The sequence below is a fragment of the Spermophilus citellus genome (assembly GCF_964194105.1).
Source record: "Spermophilus citellus genome assembly, chromosome: 14".
Lineage (NCBI taxonomy): Eukaryota > Metazoa > Chordata > Mammalia > Rodentia > Sciuridae > Spermophilus > Spermophilus citellus.
Genome location: NC_138194.1, coordinates 78,838,906 through 78,856,418, shown reverse-complemented (window position 1 = coordinate 78,856,418; position 17,513 = coordinate 78,838,906).

Here is a 17,513-nt window from a genome sequence, read left to right as displayed (position 1 = left end):
ATCTATTTAAGTAAAATGCCTCTTTACATCCTCAACTCTCCTTCTACCAAATCAGCTGGCACATTCTACTCACAAGCATGCATCCAATGTGAGAACATATGGAAGGAAAGTAAAAATCATAGTTATCTGAGTTTTCTCTACTTAGCAGAGAATATCTGAATATTTGAAAACACTCCCATATTGCATTTAGATATTTTTGTGATGGGCAAATTCCAAAGCCATCATTTAAGAATTCTTCAATATATTATATTTCACTATATGTCAGGATAGGTTAGTTTATGTTGTAATAAAATTAATCAACATTTTAATGCAACAGAAAAATTCTCTTAACTATATATCATTTGAAGTTTACATGGGGTCTACTACACATAGTCCCCATACAGAGACAGGGAGATAAAGTCTAGAATGACAATATTTAACCTGCCAGTAGGATGAGAGCTGTATTTCTTTTTTTTCCTTCTTTGGCAGGGAGGGGGCAGGGGTTACTAGGGATTGAACTCGGGGGTACTTGGCCACTGAGCCACATCCCCGGCCATATTTTGTATTTTATTTAGAGACAGGGTCTCAATGAGTTGCTTAGTGCCTTGCCATTTCGGAGGCTGGCTTTGAACTGGTGATCCTCCTGTCTCAGCCTCCTGAGCTGCTAGGATTACAGGTGTGTGCTACTGTGCCATGCCAGGCTTGGCAGTATTTCTTAACTGCATTTTGTTGACCTAATCATTTCACCTAATTAGATGATTCCTTCATGGGGGTGAGGAAGTACAATCTTGTCAGAGACTTGGAAGAGAAGTTACAGTGGAAATACTAGTGAGTAACTGCAGTATATACTATTTTATCTGTATGTTGTGTTTTGAAACAATATTTTATGTAAATACAAGAAAAGTAAAAAAAATGCTAAAAGAAAAATCTCATTGACAACTCGTGGAGATTATTTTTGCACAAATGGCTGCTACTGAAAATTGATAATTAAAGATATAGAACTTAAGCTCATCTTCTTACTTGTCAATGAGAATTATATTGGATAATCCAAAAGATCATCATTGATCAAAGAAGGTTCTTATTTATAAAAGAATGCCAACTAACAATTACAGAAGGAATATCTTTAAGCAATTGATAGTTTGCAACAGAAATGAAATGATTGACTAAAGCAAGGAAGGTAGATGGGTGCTAAAATCAGTAGAGGAAAGTAGATTGGATATGGATATTCCCATGATGCTGAAGTTTTACCATACAGATTACTTACTGCTCAGTGATGAAAAGTTTGCTTCACAATGGATGGAGCTAGTCATCTCAATTGTAACCCTATGACTAATCACCTTACTAACAGTACAAAAAAGTATTACACAGTATCACCTGTCAATTATTTTGACAATATGGTTGCACCTAATACCTTCCAATCTATTTTCTGTTTATATGATATTCAAATAATAAGGGTAGGAGTTAAATTTCCTTATTCAGATAATTTCAGAAGATGATGTATTCTACAGAATAAATAAAGCAACTTCAACAAATTGTCATATAAAAATAAGAGAAGTAGAACTTTCTAGATGAAAAGAGATCTGAGAGAGATAGTATTCCAAAAAATTTGGGTGTGGTGGCACACACCTGTAATACCAATGACTGGAGGAGGCTGAGTTAGGAGGATCATCAATTTAGTGAGGTCCTGAGCAACTTAGTGAGACCACATCTCAAAATAAAAAAAATGAAAAGGGCTTAGGATGTGGCTCAGTATTGTAAAGTGCCCCTGGGTTCAGTTCCCAGTACCCCTCCCCTCCAAAAAGAGAAATATTCCAGTGAAAATTGTGCTCTTCTATTGAATTGTGAACTAAACATAGTGTTTTTTTTTTTTTTGCAATTAAGGAAATTGTACTATATTAGATGCTGTTAGATAATTGATAATTTTTATGTGATCATGATTTACTGATTTATGTAGAAAGAGTAAAACAACCTTGCTTTCTAGAAATGCATACTAAAATATTTAGAGATAAAATTCAATGTATGTTTAATCTACTTAAAATATGTTAGGAAAAATTTAGCAAATATGGCAAATTACTAATAATTTTTCACTTTCTGAGGACAGTTGTATTGTACATCTGACTGGGAAGATTTAAGAGATTTCCCAGACCTCAATCATGTGTCCATATAGCAATTTACACTGCAGAATAGACTAGGTAGCAATCAGCCCAACTCAAAGGCATGGGCCAAGAGTAAGAAAAGCTTGAAGATGTGGTTACCTGAAGAAAGGTAAATGAGTTTTGGAAAGAGAAAAACACTAAAGTTGTAATGGTCAGATCCATGATTCAAATTGTGCCTCTACCACATTCTTCCAACCATAATACACATCCTTGTTATTTTTTTTGTATCACTTTGCCAATAAAGAGTAGTATTTCAATGACCCTCTGTTTTCTTCCTCTATAAGATTATATGTGCATAGAAACTGAGTCCCATTCATCTTTGCATACTTAGTATTTAGAGTGGTGTCCAGTGATGATGGATGGATGTTAGAGTGAACTATTTGGTATGGTCACTCAATGAATACTTGTTAGATTTTGAATGAATAAATAAAATAATTCAAGATAATGATATTTAAATAACAGTTAAATGTGGTTTGTAATAATAAGCTTATGTGCCCTTAAAAAGGTTTCAGAGTTCCTTAGTAAATTCAGAAACTTTATTACTATAGTCAAAAATGAAAGTTGATAACAGTAATATTTGGTTAAAGCCACAGGAGTTCCCGTACTAAGCCATTAAGCACATTCATCAAAGTTTACGACCTGATGAACTTCACTTCTTGACACTTTTAATCACATACTGGATTTTCTTCCAAATTGGAATTAATGTCCTCTGATATATTAGTGTTTATGAAATTGTTTAAAGAAATGCAGTTCCCTTAATTTCATGTGTTTGGGGTATAAGCCAAGTACTAATATAATTATTCATTCCTATAAATAAAATAACTGCCTTATTTCCATGTCTATCTTAATATTCTCCTGAGATATTTCTTTTTACCAAGTCTATTTCAGCATTAACTCAGGAATTATTCTCCAAATATTATTTATTGTGTCATACCAAAACAACTTTCACTTTGAATATATTTGTAGTTATCCTCTTGAATTTTCATTGACCTAAAAATTTTAAGATTTCAGATGTATATCCATGACCTTATCAGACCTTATCTGACACTATCAGATAGGCTGGCCTAAATCTGTATTGCTAGATACAAATCACATCTCGAAAGCTCACTATTCTCTTTCATCCCAAGTCTTCTAAAGTATCACTTTATAAAAACATTTAACATTTATTCAGTGTCATAAACAACCCCACTAAATATTCACAAAACTTCCAAGGGTAGAATAGAGTAACTTAATGTCTTCAGTCAGAGGCACTCAGCTGAATAATGACAGGTGGCAGCTGCCTTCATGCTCAGTCTCTATAAACCTGACTTTCCTAAAAGTCAAGCAGACATTCACTGCCCCCACAAATGACCACCCTAGATCGTGGTGAAAGTGCCCAGCAGAGCCAACCCAGAGCCCTGCAGCACCTACCACGGTGAAGCTGAGTGAAGGGGAAGGTCTGCGTAGCTGACCTCAAGCTCCATCAGGTGCAGAGGCAGATGGAGGAGCCAGCAAGAAAAGTGAGGCAGCAGCAGAACCCCCAACAGCCAACTTTCCTGTCAGCGCAGGTGGGATGCTCTCCACTGTCTCCAGTTATATTTGGCAGATGAACATGGTAGAGGATGAGCAGGTGGAGTAAAAGTCTTCCAAATCTCACTGTTCTGTTTCCATCGTCTCATCTGAATGCATAGTCTGATGAGGCTTCTGGCTACCAGTTCTGCTTGGTTTAGTCCTATCTGGACATGCTCTGTTACTCAGTCATAGGATATCTAAACTTTTGTTATAACCAGTAAAATATATTTATTGTTGGAATTCTAAAACATAAGAATCCTGCAGATTTTCCTGTTGATAGAATGGAAAGGCTAATAGAAAGAAATGAACAGGAATGAACAGTATTCAGGAAATTACACATGGAAAAAAGATTTAAAATAAAATATTCGGTGAACAACAAAAACCTTCCTTATTAGGGTAGTTTATGCAAATGTTCTAATAATCATGTGATCATGTCAAAATCAGGAATGGATCATAATTTTCATTCATATTGCACTATATTTTTTTCATAGTTACCTGCCAAATCATTCTCTTCACATTCAAAGCCTACGTGTCTGTGATATGTGTAAATGACATGTAAACTAAATTATGAATTTACTCATTGTTTACATCAATTCAACACATCCACTCACCTAACAGAAGATCCTATTCTCATTTGAGGACTAGACATAGTGTGCATATGGGTCTTTAACTAGATTTCAGCCCTGCCAACACAAAACACTTTAGGTAATGAAGCCTTCTGGGTTCACAGATATTGCATCCAATCTCTTCAATGGTATTAATATTCCTGTTAGTAAATTCATTTACTGATGAGCAAGAAGAATTATCAACACTTTTTTCTATAGGGTATCTAAACATTAAAAACATTTGAATGATTACTTTTGAAAATGCATATCTATATACCCTATAAGAGAGTAATATAAATGTTTATGAAACAAATTTGTATAAATGACAAAAATTGTCACAAAATTATCTCTTGTACAAATATTTTATGGAATATAGTTTGCATTAGCATAAGAATATGTTGGAGTAAAAAAGACTTAGGAACTACAGATTTACACAATGGATATATTATTGAGGCAGAGAATGAAGCCCTAAATAGCTCATTTAAATGAGGCTCAACCAAATACTTTTCTTGGTTCACAAATGTTCAAAATCCTTTACAGTAAAATTTTGGAATTATGATATCCCTTACACAGCTTTTTTCAAAAGAATGATAGATGGTTCAGTAATGTTTATTTATAGCAATTTAAAATACTCTGGAGGTTTCTAGAAATTTAGAAACAGTCTGATTGTCACTGCATGCTGTTTGCACTATTTAAACAAACAAGATTTTGTTTGTGAACAGATTGATCACTTCTCCTCTGACAAATCATCATAAACTTGTGAAGTAGTTGTAAATATCTATTTTTAAATCCAAACATAAGCATTTCAATTACCTCTTAATTATAAATTAAAACTAAACAAGTTTAAAAATGACCAATTTCTGTACAACACTTTTTGTTGTTTCCATGAAACAAAATTATCAGTGATTGAATAATAAACATCTAACTTACAGTTAAATTATAGCAACAACTGCTCATAAAAAAAGATAAACAAAGGAAAATCCTCTTTAATTCAGCCTTCCCTACTAGATTTTGTAAACATGATGTCAGGTATTTGTTTTTGTATGTATTTTTACAGCATTAAGTAATCATCATGGAGCAAGTTAATAATACAATGTGCAAGTATTTTAAGAGCACAAATTGGTTTAAAAAATGTAAAAGTCTTCCATTAAGCAGTATATATAGTTATGCCTAAACTTTAGTGATAAAATATTTCTTTATAAAAAGCTTTCCTAAATGAGACATTTCTATTGACTTCAGACTAGTTTTCCTATAAATTAGACAGGATTAAAGAAACATTTCCATGTTTATTGTTTCAATATTTCATTTTGATAACATATGGAAATCGTTTATGTGGAGTCAATATTGTGGAGTCAGGAGGGTACAGGAATACCAGGAACAGGGAGCAAAACAAATATGCCTTCATATAGCTTACATTATAGGGGAAAAGACAGACAAGAAATAAATATTTGATGTCACATACTGTGCAAAAGAATACACGCAAAGAAATAGTGATGTAATGGTGGAGGTTAAGATCGAGTGGCTAGGGAACACTTTTTAGGAGTTTATGTTGAGAGGAAACACAATCAAGGGAGAGAATACGCCACATAAAGACTGTGGATCAAAAGAATAGGGTTCAAGAGATCTATTGTTCAACATGGTGACTATCATTAACAACAACATAATGTTCAATTTGACAACAATATAATAATTCAAAAATGTTAAAAATAACAGATTAATTAACTAGACTTAGTCATTCATCATTATACAAAGTTCAGTCATGCTCCACAGAACACTTAGGTGAATGGTGGAGTGGATATACAGTGGTCTCACATATTACATGTCTGTACTAGGCTATGCTATTTAGGTTGGTGTAAGTATATTATGGTGAAATTGCCTGAAACAGTTTTGCAGAATATGTCCCTGTCATTACTTGATGCATAACTGTGTGTATTTTTTTTAAAGAATCATTTTGTACATGATAGATGCATACAATTTTCTCTGACAATTAAAAAAAATGTACAAAAACAAACTTTAGAGACTAGCATTTCTAGTCATGAAAGAGAAGTACAGAAAACCTGGATCAGAAAGGAATTTTGCTGATTCTAATAAGAGCAAATAGACAAAATGGCTAGAATTTAATGAGCTGGGGCAGAGAGACAGAGAGGGTAAAGTAGTAGGCCATGGTTAAGTTTGGATTTTACTCTGATTACAATGGGAAATTATTGCAGAGGAAAGTGATTGACATTTAAAAATCACTCTACATGTCTAGAAACCTGCAGTTGGAAGGTATGAATAGAATCTGGGAGACCCTGGAAGCCAATAGGAAATCACCTCTAAAAGAATGGTGACTTGAGATAGTGTGGGAACAGAAGGAGATTGAGAAAGCCTTACATTTAAGTTGCATAGAAGTACAAAAAGAGCTGGCCAATGATGAGGTGGAGGGAAGAAAGAGAACTCCTAAGATTTGAGGTCTGAGGAAAGTATAAATGTAGGTGACTTTCACTTAATTTGAAAGAAAAAAAAAAAAACAGAAGGAAGAAATTAGTAATGAGAAACAAGATTCTTTTTTTGGAACATGTTAAGTCCAAAACAGTAGTCAAAGTGGAAATGTTAAACAGAATGTTGGATGTATGTATGTGGTGTTCAGATATGGGCACGAGCAGATACTGATTTCTTTCATCAGCATATATGTAGTATTTCTGTGTAATTCCTTTATAAGACTAATTTATAGTTCCTTTAGGGGGTTTCAACATTTTCTTTATATCTGCATGTCTTGCTGGATCAGATTAGATCCCCAATCTCCACTGACTCAAATCCTGAATCTCTCTCAGCAGTTTCAAACTGTAAGCCCTCTGTCACATGTATCTCCAGACCTGTTTTTGCTTCTGGAGAAGAGGATTTGAATGCAACTAAAGAAAAAAGCAAACATAATTGTAAGAAATTGAGATACAGTTGAGAGATAATTGAATAGCCTATTGATTAATTAATGAAAAATTCTCCAAGCCATTATGCTTACATAATTAGTTTTTCATTTTTGGTACACCCCTGTAAACTTATGATCAAATTCTCTATTGTTTAAACTATTCACAACATTTTAATTCACATTTGGAAGCTTCATGAAATCATTTGTATTTTCACATGTCCTTTGTCAGATTAATGAAAATTAATTATTCTTAATGGTCCCCATTCTTTCTCAAAACTTCTCTTGTGACTATTGGCCATATTGATAGATTGATGTCTAGGGCTATGGATCCAAACTAGGGATTGAATTTAGGGATGTTTAACCACTGAGACATATCCCCAGCCCTTTTTTATATTTTGTTAGAGACAGGGCCTCACTGAGTTGCTTAGGGCCTCATTAAGTTACTGAAGCTGGGTTTGAACTCTTGATCCTCCTACTTCACTGATATTACAGGCATGCACCACCACACCCAGCTTGCTCATTATAGTTTTAGTCTTGAACTTCTTAGTTCATTTATACTTGTTATAAATATATGTAACAGAAAATTCAATGGATATCATGTTATCTGTTATCAAACAAGTTTCAAGACTATATACAGTAATAGGAAAAAACAGACTAACTATTTTTTATATCTTTTAAAATTTTTTTAGTTATAGGTGGACATAGTATCTTTATTTTGTTATTTTATGTGGTGCTGAGGATCAAACCCAGTGTGTCACATGTGTGAGGCAAGTGCTCTGCCACTGAGACACAACCCAGCCCAAGACTAATTGTTTTTAGCACTTACTAAAACTTTATTTTATTTCTTCAACAACTAATTAGTGCTCCTTGAACACCTGGCCTGGGTTAGACCCAATTTTGCCTTTTGGGATACATCAAGATGAAATAATATCCAAAATCAGTTTATTTTTCACATAATGAGACATTTAGTTGATATGAAGCTGTTTTTACAAAAAGACTTCATGACAGTCCATTCTAAAATTCTAAAAATTTTTAAGCTCACAGATCTTCAAACCAATTGTGAATGTGAGGATGGAGGCAGGTCTTCCGGACAGCTGTGCTTCACTGTAGGTTAACTGGATCTGCCTTTTGACAGTGGCTTAAACTCGGGTCTTTCCATATGTTTTTGTTTGAGGGCCCTACATCAGCAGTATTCCAAGGTCATGCTCTTCTCCTGGCAGATTACAAGATTACCGCATTTCATCCTTCTAATATGTCTGCACTATCCCATTGGCCAAAGCAAACCATAAGTATGGACGATGATATGGAAAAAATGGAAATTTTGTACTCTGTTGGTAGATATCTGAAATGATACAATAATTATAGAAAACAGTACATATTTTCTTCCAAAATATTATAAAAGAACCACTGTATCCAAATATCCCAATATTGAGTATATATCTAAAATAATTGAAATCAGAAACTCTAGGTGACATCTTTACCTCCATCTTTATTGCAGCCCATTGACAATAACCAAAATATGAGAAAGAAATGTCCATCAACAGAAAAATGGATAAAAATGGTGGTTGACATATGTCATGAAGTATTATTCATCCTTTTAGAAACAGGAAATTGCTGGGCATGGTGGTGCACGCCTGTAATCCCAGCAATTTAGGAGGCTATTGCTGGAGAATCACAAGTTTGAAAAGCCAACCTCAGCAACTAAGTTTAGTGAGGCCCTAAGCAACTTAGTGAGACTCTGTTTCAAAATTTGAAAAGGGAAAGAAAGGGCTGGGAATGTATATCAGTGTTAAAGCACCTCTGGATTCGATTCCCAGTACCAAAACTAAAAAAATAGAAAAAAAAACAGCATATTTTGACATCTGTGACAATACAGAGTAACCTAGAGGACTTCAGGATAATGAAAGTAAGATTGTCACTGAAAGAAATACATCAGGACCCTCTTATGTAAGGATCTAAAATAGTTAAACTTTTATAGACAGAGTACAAAGCTGGTTTCCATGGCTTGGGGAAGAAAGTAATGAGGAATTGTCATTCAATGGGTTTACAGTTTCAGGCAGGCAAACTGGTGTGTTCTAGATATCTCCTACACAGCATATTATCTGTGGTAAACAATAATGTATTTTGTACTTCAATTATTTAATATAGCAAATCTCCAGGTGTGCTATTGCTCTCCCAGTTATGTTACCCCAAATAAAATAACCATTCTCACTTCTATCATCATGAATTAATTGATTCTGTTTAAATTTTAATGGAATGAGTTATTCATATGCAAAAAAGTAGAGATGACATGTGTATCTATTGGTTTGATTGTGATGATGAACTCATGAAAGTTTATGTATTGGTCCAGGAAATTACATACATTAAATATGTGTACTTTTGAGTGCTTCAATTAAGCCTTAGTTAAACTATTAAAAAATAGTAGAATAAATGCAAATAATAGTGGTATATAAATAGGTATAATACCTTTAAAATAAGGCACATATAAACTCACCTGCTACAGTTATTTCTACTTGGGTGGCAATGCCTAGGGAATGAATTCAGAGTAGGCTATTAGGTGGAATCCTAGTTCTGTTAATATAGGCTGCAAATCCTTGAAACTGCTACCTTCCTTTCATCTCATTTTCCCATGTGGAAAATTAGAATAATTACATTATCTACCTCTTGTGAGTGTTGAGTTCTAAATGAGTACTTACATGTATTTTGGATGGAAGCTTGAATAGAATAAACGTAATTATTTTCTATCTTACACTTTAGGAATCTATAGGAATTTTTAATTTACAAGAACAGCTCATACTCACTATGGCATCAATGTATAAAATAGCTAGGAATATAAATTTGAAACATAAATATTAAATATTAAAACATAAATATAAAATGTTTATGCAAAACATTTTTAAATATTATAAAACTCAATGGAAGGGCACACAATGAAAACAAAATACATGTAGAGATTTTTACCATGTATATGTGATGATTTACTTTGTTAAAAGAATCCATAGTTCCCTCTTTTAAAAGTATAATTTGAAATTCAAATAGAAATAGAGCCTATGTGTATGTTTGCATGTATGTAACTAGAAAAACTGGCTCCAGTGTATTTTCAGAAGTATAACAAAACCGAACTGGATCAAGGCAACTTTGAAAGAGAATAGCATGAAAGCTTACTTTACCAGATATCAAGATATGTAATGCTTCTGCAGTTTTAAAATAGAGTGATTTTTACATGAGATCAAACAAATTGATCAATGGAAGAGAACTGAAGCATTCACACATAAATATGCCATTGATATATACAAATCACTTGGGAAGGAGGAAGAAGAATGAACTACTTAATAAATCATGTTGAAATAATTAGCTATATTTCTGAAAGTACAGTAAAGCTGGGCCTGTATCTCATAAAACATAAAAGAAAAAAGCCCACATTGATTAATGATCTAAATGTGAGAATCATTTTCTTTGAAACATTTCTGTACTAAACACAAGATGAATTAATCATAAAGGATACTTGAGTCTTATTTAAGTTAAAATTTCTGTACTACTAAGGCACCAATAATAATGTTTGAAACACTCCTATGTCAAACAACAAAAACTTTGTCACAGGTTGGTATAATGTTTGTATACTGATATTATATATATTGTTATTCATAATGCATTTATGAAAGACAATGAATTAAAGATCCTACAAATGAATATGAGAAATATCCATGGCTCATTTTGAAAATTGCAAATATTTGAAAATTGCCAATATTTTAATTCTTGTAAATTAAAAATTCCTATAGATTCCTAAAGCGTAAGATAGAAAATAATTAAGTTTATTCTATCCAAATATTTGAATATTAAATTGCAATTCACAAAAGAGTAAACAGCAATGATCCAAATAAATGTGACAGTCTTGCTGATATGCATGAAGGATGAAGTTAAATACTTATTTGGCATTTTACATTCAACAATTTGAAAGAGTTTCACACTCTTAATATCAAGTGCTGGTGAGAATGAAAGGGGAAAATAAAGTGAAAATCTAGTACTTGGTCATTGCTAGTTCATGGAGTAGCTCCTTCTAGAGTGATAAATTTCAGGCATTTCTCCAGATCTACAGAAAAATACATCCATATGGTGATCTTAGTGCATTTGTGCTGTTATAACAAAATATCTTAGAGAAACTGAGAAGTTATAAACCATAGAAATGTATTTCTCATTGTTTTGATGCTGGGAAATCCAAGGTCAAGAAGCCAACATGATTGATGTATGGTGAGGGCTGTTTTTTGCTTCTCAGAAGGAACCTTGTTGCTGCATCCTACAAAGAGAACAACATTGTGTAGGCACGAGGTAGGAGGATCAGCAGGGCAAGAGAGAGCTCCTTTCAACCCTGAACTCCTTACAAAAGTGCTCATCCCTTCTTGAGGACAGTATTCTCATGATTTCGTTACTTCCCAAAGGCGATATCTTTAATACTGTTGCTTTTGGTATTGAATTTCAACATGATTTTTGGGGAGAGTGCCATCATCAAACCATTTTTGGGGAGAGTTGCAGTAGTTTTGCACTCTCTAAAATTATGTGAATATCATCTTCTGATATCAAATACTATTAAAATAGCAAAACTCAAATTTGTCTATTAAAATAATTTCTAATCATATCCATTTTAAAGGAAGGCTATATAGTCCTTGATTGACTATACTTCATTATCAGGGGAAAAAAAGAAGTATTTCTCAGTGAATAAGGAATTATGAACTGAAAACCACCAACTATCATTGTGGTTCAGATTGCATATTATACAGAGTAATCTCTTCACATTTGGTATCATGTGGCCCTTATTTTTAAATAAACTCCAAGATTAAATTTCCTGATATGTGTTATGATCACTATCAGTGAGTAGATGTGTAGAACATTAAAGTCCCCTTAGCCATAGCATGAGATAATAGTCTTTTGAGACATTTTTAAGAACCTAAACTAGAATGTTATTAAAAATTAGGCTTCAGTGCAAAGAAGAGATTAAATAGATCAGACATTAGTACAATGTGAATTAGTTATACAGAATGTTAGAGTCTCACAAAAATATGTGGCAACTTTCACTCAGGAATCATTAAAGATCACTTCAAGGCCATCAACACTTCAGTTAAAAACAGTATACATTGGGTCTGGGGATGTGGCTCAAGCGGTAGCGCACACGCCTGGCATGCGCAGGGCGCTGGGTTGGATCCCTGCACCACATAAAAATAAAATAAAGATGTGTACACTGAAAACTAAAAAATATATATTAAAAAATTCTCTCTCTCTTAAAAAAAAACTGAACTTTTATGGGCTTGTGTTGCTTAGTAATTTTCTCACATTATTATGACTATGGAAATCTTATTTTCTGTATTTTATATGAAATTATTGCACATGTATTTGTTAATATATGTGAGTTAAATATAATTAGGGTTAATAAAACAGCAAAGAAGTGATTTTGGTACAAGGAAAATGGGAGCAAAGCAATTTGGGCTCTCTGAACAAGAGTATAAAAATCTTAAGAACAAGCCACATAATTCTTGGATTGAAAAAGTAGAGGCACTGAATTCTGGGTCTACTCTTGTAATACAGGGATCTTATAGTTACTTATTTCCAGTTATCTCTTTTGGAAAATGAGGGTAAGGGCCTCTAGTTCTTCTTGGAATTCCTTAGTTGCCAAAAAAAAAAAAAAAAAATCCAGTTATCCTTCGGAAGACAAAATATATAGCTCACGGAGGAGGGTTTGTGAGAATATGTGAAAGAGGGAGAAGCCTGGCCATCCCAGTGCCCATTTGAGGCTTCAGATCCCCCACCCCTTCCCAGACCACCATCTTGGCAGCTATATGGGGAACCTGCATAGGAGAACTGAGCTGCCCACTAGAGTCCAGTTGAACCCCAGACCCAAGACAGATACTAAAATGGTTGGTGCTGTTTCAAGCAATTAAAGCTGGAGTGTTTTGTTAAGCAGTGATCAATTACTAAAATATTTATACCAAAAGGTCATGTAAGTCTTACATGACTCTTATTCATTCATTAAACTAAAAGTTACTGAAATTTTATTATATGCCAGGTGTTGAACTGATGATATAATGGTGAGCTAAAATAGTAACATAATAGTGTGCTGTGAAGGAAATTGATGAAATACTTTGGGGAAATCTGATGTAGTCAACATGGTCATGGGGGCCCCTGAGGAAGTAAACTGAGTTGACAGTGGGAATCACAGAAGGAGAAAATATTCAAGGAATTCAAGGGTACTTACTGAGGTGCAGCACTGAAAATAAGGGGAGAGTGGACATGTGGACAAATGTGATAAGGGCCAGATTAGGCTGAGCATTATAGGCCATTGTAGGAGAGAACTAATTTAGCTGGAAAACACATCCTGTCCCCACCCATTTTTTTCATTATTTATGAAATAATTTAATACTCTAAGAGGGTTATATTTGGGGGGGGGTGAAGACTTTTTTGTACTTATCTTTTTAACAGAAGGAAAGGTGGTCTGAAAAACATAGATGTTAATTTACAAGCCTCACTGAGATGTACTTAATCCAAATTTTCATAAGTATCAGAATTCAGTATTTTGTTTAAAAACCGCATTCCTCTCCATTTTGGATGCAAAGAATGAATGGACTGATATTTGGGAACTGTAGGTCTGGAGCAGAGAGAACCACAATTGTCTTTCTCAGTTTTATAGGTGTGCACGCATGTACACACACACACACACACACACACACGGAGTCACAGAGCAGTTAAGCAGCATGTCTTTGGTTGCACAGTTGGGAAGTTACACGGCTGAAACTTTAATACAAGCAGCTTGCCTCTGGAACTTGGGTTTTTAAATCATATACTACATGGGACATTAATCCCATACCTGATTCTGACATAAACAAGCTGTTTAAACACCTTTGATCCATGTTTCCTCATAATTTAAACAGAAAATTGGGCAACGAGATTCTTTAAGTCCTTCTTTAAAAAAATTAGACTTTTTGCCCACCATGTTTCACATATCTTAGAAATAAGCATCAATGAAGTATTGGGAGAACTTCATGGGAGCTCATCACTCTTCCCACTTGCTGATTATTCCATACACAACAATATATCATCAGTTCAGAGCGGCTGGTCCTGTGACTGCAGAGCAAAGCATATTTTGCTCAGGCTCTAAGCACGTTTCAAAGAAGTTAGTATCCTATTAAAGTAGACATAAGAGATAGGGATACTAGGCTCATCTCTGAAGGAAGAATAGACCCAGGAGTGGAATTCTGAATCAATGCTGATGTGGAACAATAGTGTACAACAGTAGGAGAGTCAAAAACAGACTTTAGTGTCAATGCTAAATCAACTTAAGCAAACAGTTAAAACAAAGCATCACTTAAAAGGAGGACACTGAAAACAATGTCTCCCTATAGAATAAACATCTGACAAAAAAGAAGTATTTTTTCACCAAATTTTTAGAAGACCAAATTGTACAGAAATACCACCATCTTAAATTTATGATGTGCATTTTGCTATTTTTAATACAGCTTTCATAGTGGAGTGGTATTTTAATATCACTACACATAAACAAATGAAATTATGAAAATAGAGGAGGAAAAAGCTTTTAAAGAAGCATAAAAATAGTTTTATTAGGGTCTACAGTTGCTTTTAACTATATTAGATTACTGTGATCATATGCCACCCAAATACTCAGAAATTATATGTCTCTGTTAATTTGGAAATAGTATGGGCATATTTTTAAATAAATTATATGTCTCATAGCATTACATTAGTAAAATTTGAGTAGCCAATTTTGTTCTTTAAATATTTTATCAGTAAAATTATATACTGGAGTACTTCCATACTTAAGATCCATAAACCTGAGGAGACAGATGGCTAAATGTTGGGCAGATAAATAAAAATGATGAATAATTCAAGAAAGGTTACTAATAGTACATTTATCCACATTAGTTTAATCTGCTTATGTCTAGACTACAACTTAAAATGTTGAGGAAATTTTCAGTTAGAAAATTAGGTTTTATACTTCATTTTCCCTGTTGAAACTTTTCTTTAGGTGTTAGCAGAAACCACTTCTTTCTTACACTTTTTTTTTTTATAGATGAAGCTTTACACTCATTTTATACCCTATCAATATTAGGTAGAGTATATATTATGTGTTAGGCAACATTTGTTTTTGAAAATTACAGCTTGCCTTTGCAAAATTTCTAATATTTTTGTCAAGTTTTTGGCAGTTAAATGTCTCTAGTGTAAAGTATATGATGAAAATAACTTTGAATGAATAAATGAATGCTAAATATATTTAATAAAAATTACCAGAAAATAATCTAGAGTTTAAGGCATATAAAGTAAGTTGAACTTTTACATTAATATTTTTTCTCTTCCTTTTTAGTTAGACAAGAAGTTCAGGGTCTGACATAAAATAATGAGTAAAGAACCTAGTAAAACATTGCCTAGAAAAATTTTAAGGAATTTAAAATTTACTTCAAAAATGAATTTTGATATCTATAGTTAAACTTGAATGCTTAAATATGTGAATTTATAACCAATATTTCCTGAAATCCCACTGAATTATAACAAATAAATAACAAGTTATAAACCCACAGATAAAAATGTGAGAATGGGAGTCATACCAAAGAATAGATGTCAACAAAATTTTGCAAAATAAGCAAGTGGATTGATGGATTCCAAATGAAATGACAAAATGTAGAAACAGAGGAAAGAAATACATGAAACAAACTAATTTGTAGATCAATGCATAAAAGATAAAAATTAGGGGCATTAGGTAAATCTGAAGATAAATGAGGGACAGTTTGAGAAGCACACAGCAATCCCTATCCTCTTACCCAGGTGAGTTCCACTTTCTATTCTGGAATGACACAGGAGTCATGTTGCTCAGACCATATGAACCAAACATGTTCTGATCTATCCCCAGACCCTACAGAAAGAAGGGATCTTCTCTTCTCTTGGAAACTGAGCTTAGAGAATAGGTGGGAGTTTATCTAAGAATGAGGAGCCTCCTGCCTTCTTTGCTTTAACTAGATGTGAGACTCCTGACACCCAAGTTTATTGCCATTCTAATGCCCCATCCCTTAACTATCTCTATCCCCACACTGCCGCCAGATACCTCAATCACACTGCAGAATATTGGTGAGACTAAAAAAGAAGACCTAAGTAATGATTTGGTCCTCACATGATTAACCTACTCCAAAGCCCAAAACAACAAATCCTATTTTCCTCTTAGTGTTCTCTTTTAGTTTGTAAATTTGTCATAAAAAAATCACTACACATTGGGTGGCTTAAAATAACAGAAATGCATTTTCTTCCATTTCTATAGGCAGAGTCTGAAGTGAAGGTATCCACAGGGTTGTTCTCCCTATGAAAGCTCCAGGGAAGTGCCGTTCCTTTCCTCCTCCTTACTTCTGGTAGATGGCAGTCCTCTGTGTCTTTGTCATCTAGCTGTATCACTTCAGTCTCTGCCATCCTCTGCACATATTTTTTCTTCCTTTGTGTGTCCTTGGTTCTGAATGTGCATCTTTTTGCTCGGAGAATGACACCAGTCATTGGATTTAGGGTCTTCTCTATTCCTGCATAAACTTATCTTGGCTTAACAAGTTATATCAGCAAAAGACTCTTCCCAAATGAAGTCACATTCTAAGGTTTTGAATGGACATGAATTTTGGGAAGACAATTTTCAATCCATTATGAATAAGATCCTTACATTTGATTGTTTCGAGTGTGAACAGACAGTAGTATAAAGATATTTGTTTTTATGTCAAATCTTTTTTTTTTCTTTTGATGGACAGGTCATGGATTGATAGAGGCAGATTCATACAAAGAAAAAAGAATTCTGAACATAATAACAAAGCAACTCAATCAAACAAAGAATGACCAATGACTGATACTTTTTCTTCTATGAAATTCTATATTTTAAGTATGTATTTTATGTCAACTAATAATATGGATTATTAGAAACACTTGAGACAAATTTGATTGGTAGTAACATTTTCACCTATCAAACATTTGTACTATTTTAATTTTTACATGAGAAAAACAATCAAATAGACAAATTGGTTATTTCCTTCTCTATATTCTTCAAATATAAAGTTTCTCTATAAAACTGGAATTAAATTTATCAAAATACATTATTTCAACCACTTAAAAATCACTTGACTCATTATGAAATATATTCTCTACCTCTGTCTATATTGTGGATTTAAGAAATGACTATTCAAAAAGTTGTTTTTTTTTCCCTAAAATCATGGTTGAAAATAAGGCTGCTCTATCATTTAATGTTTGCTTTCATCAAAATCTTGTCATTTTTCCCAGGAAAATATCAAAGAA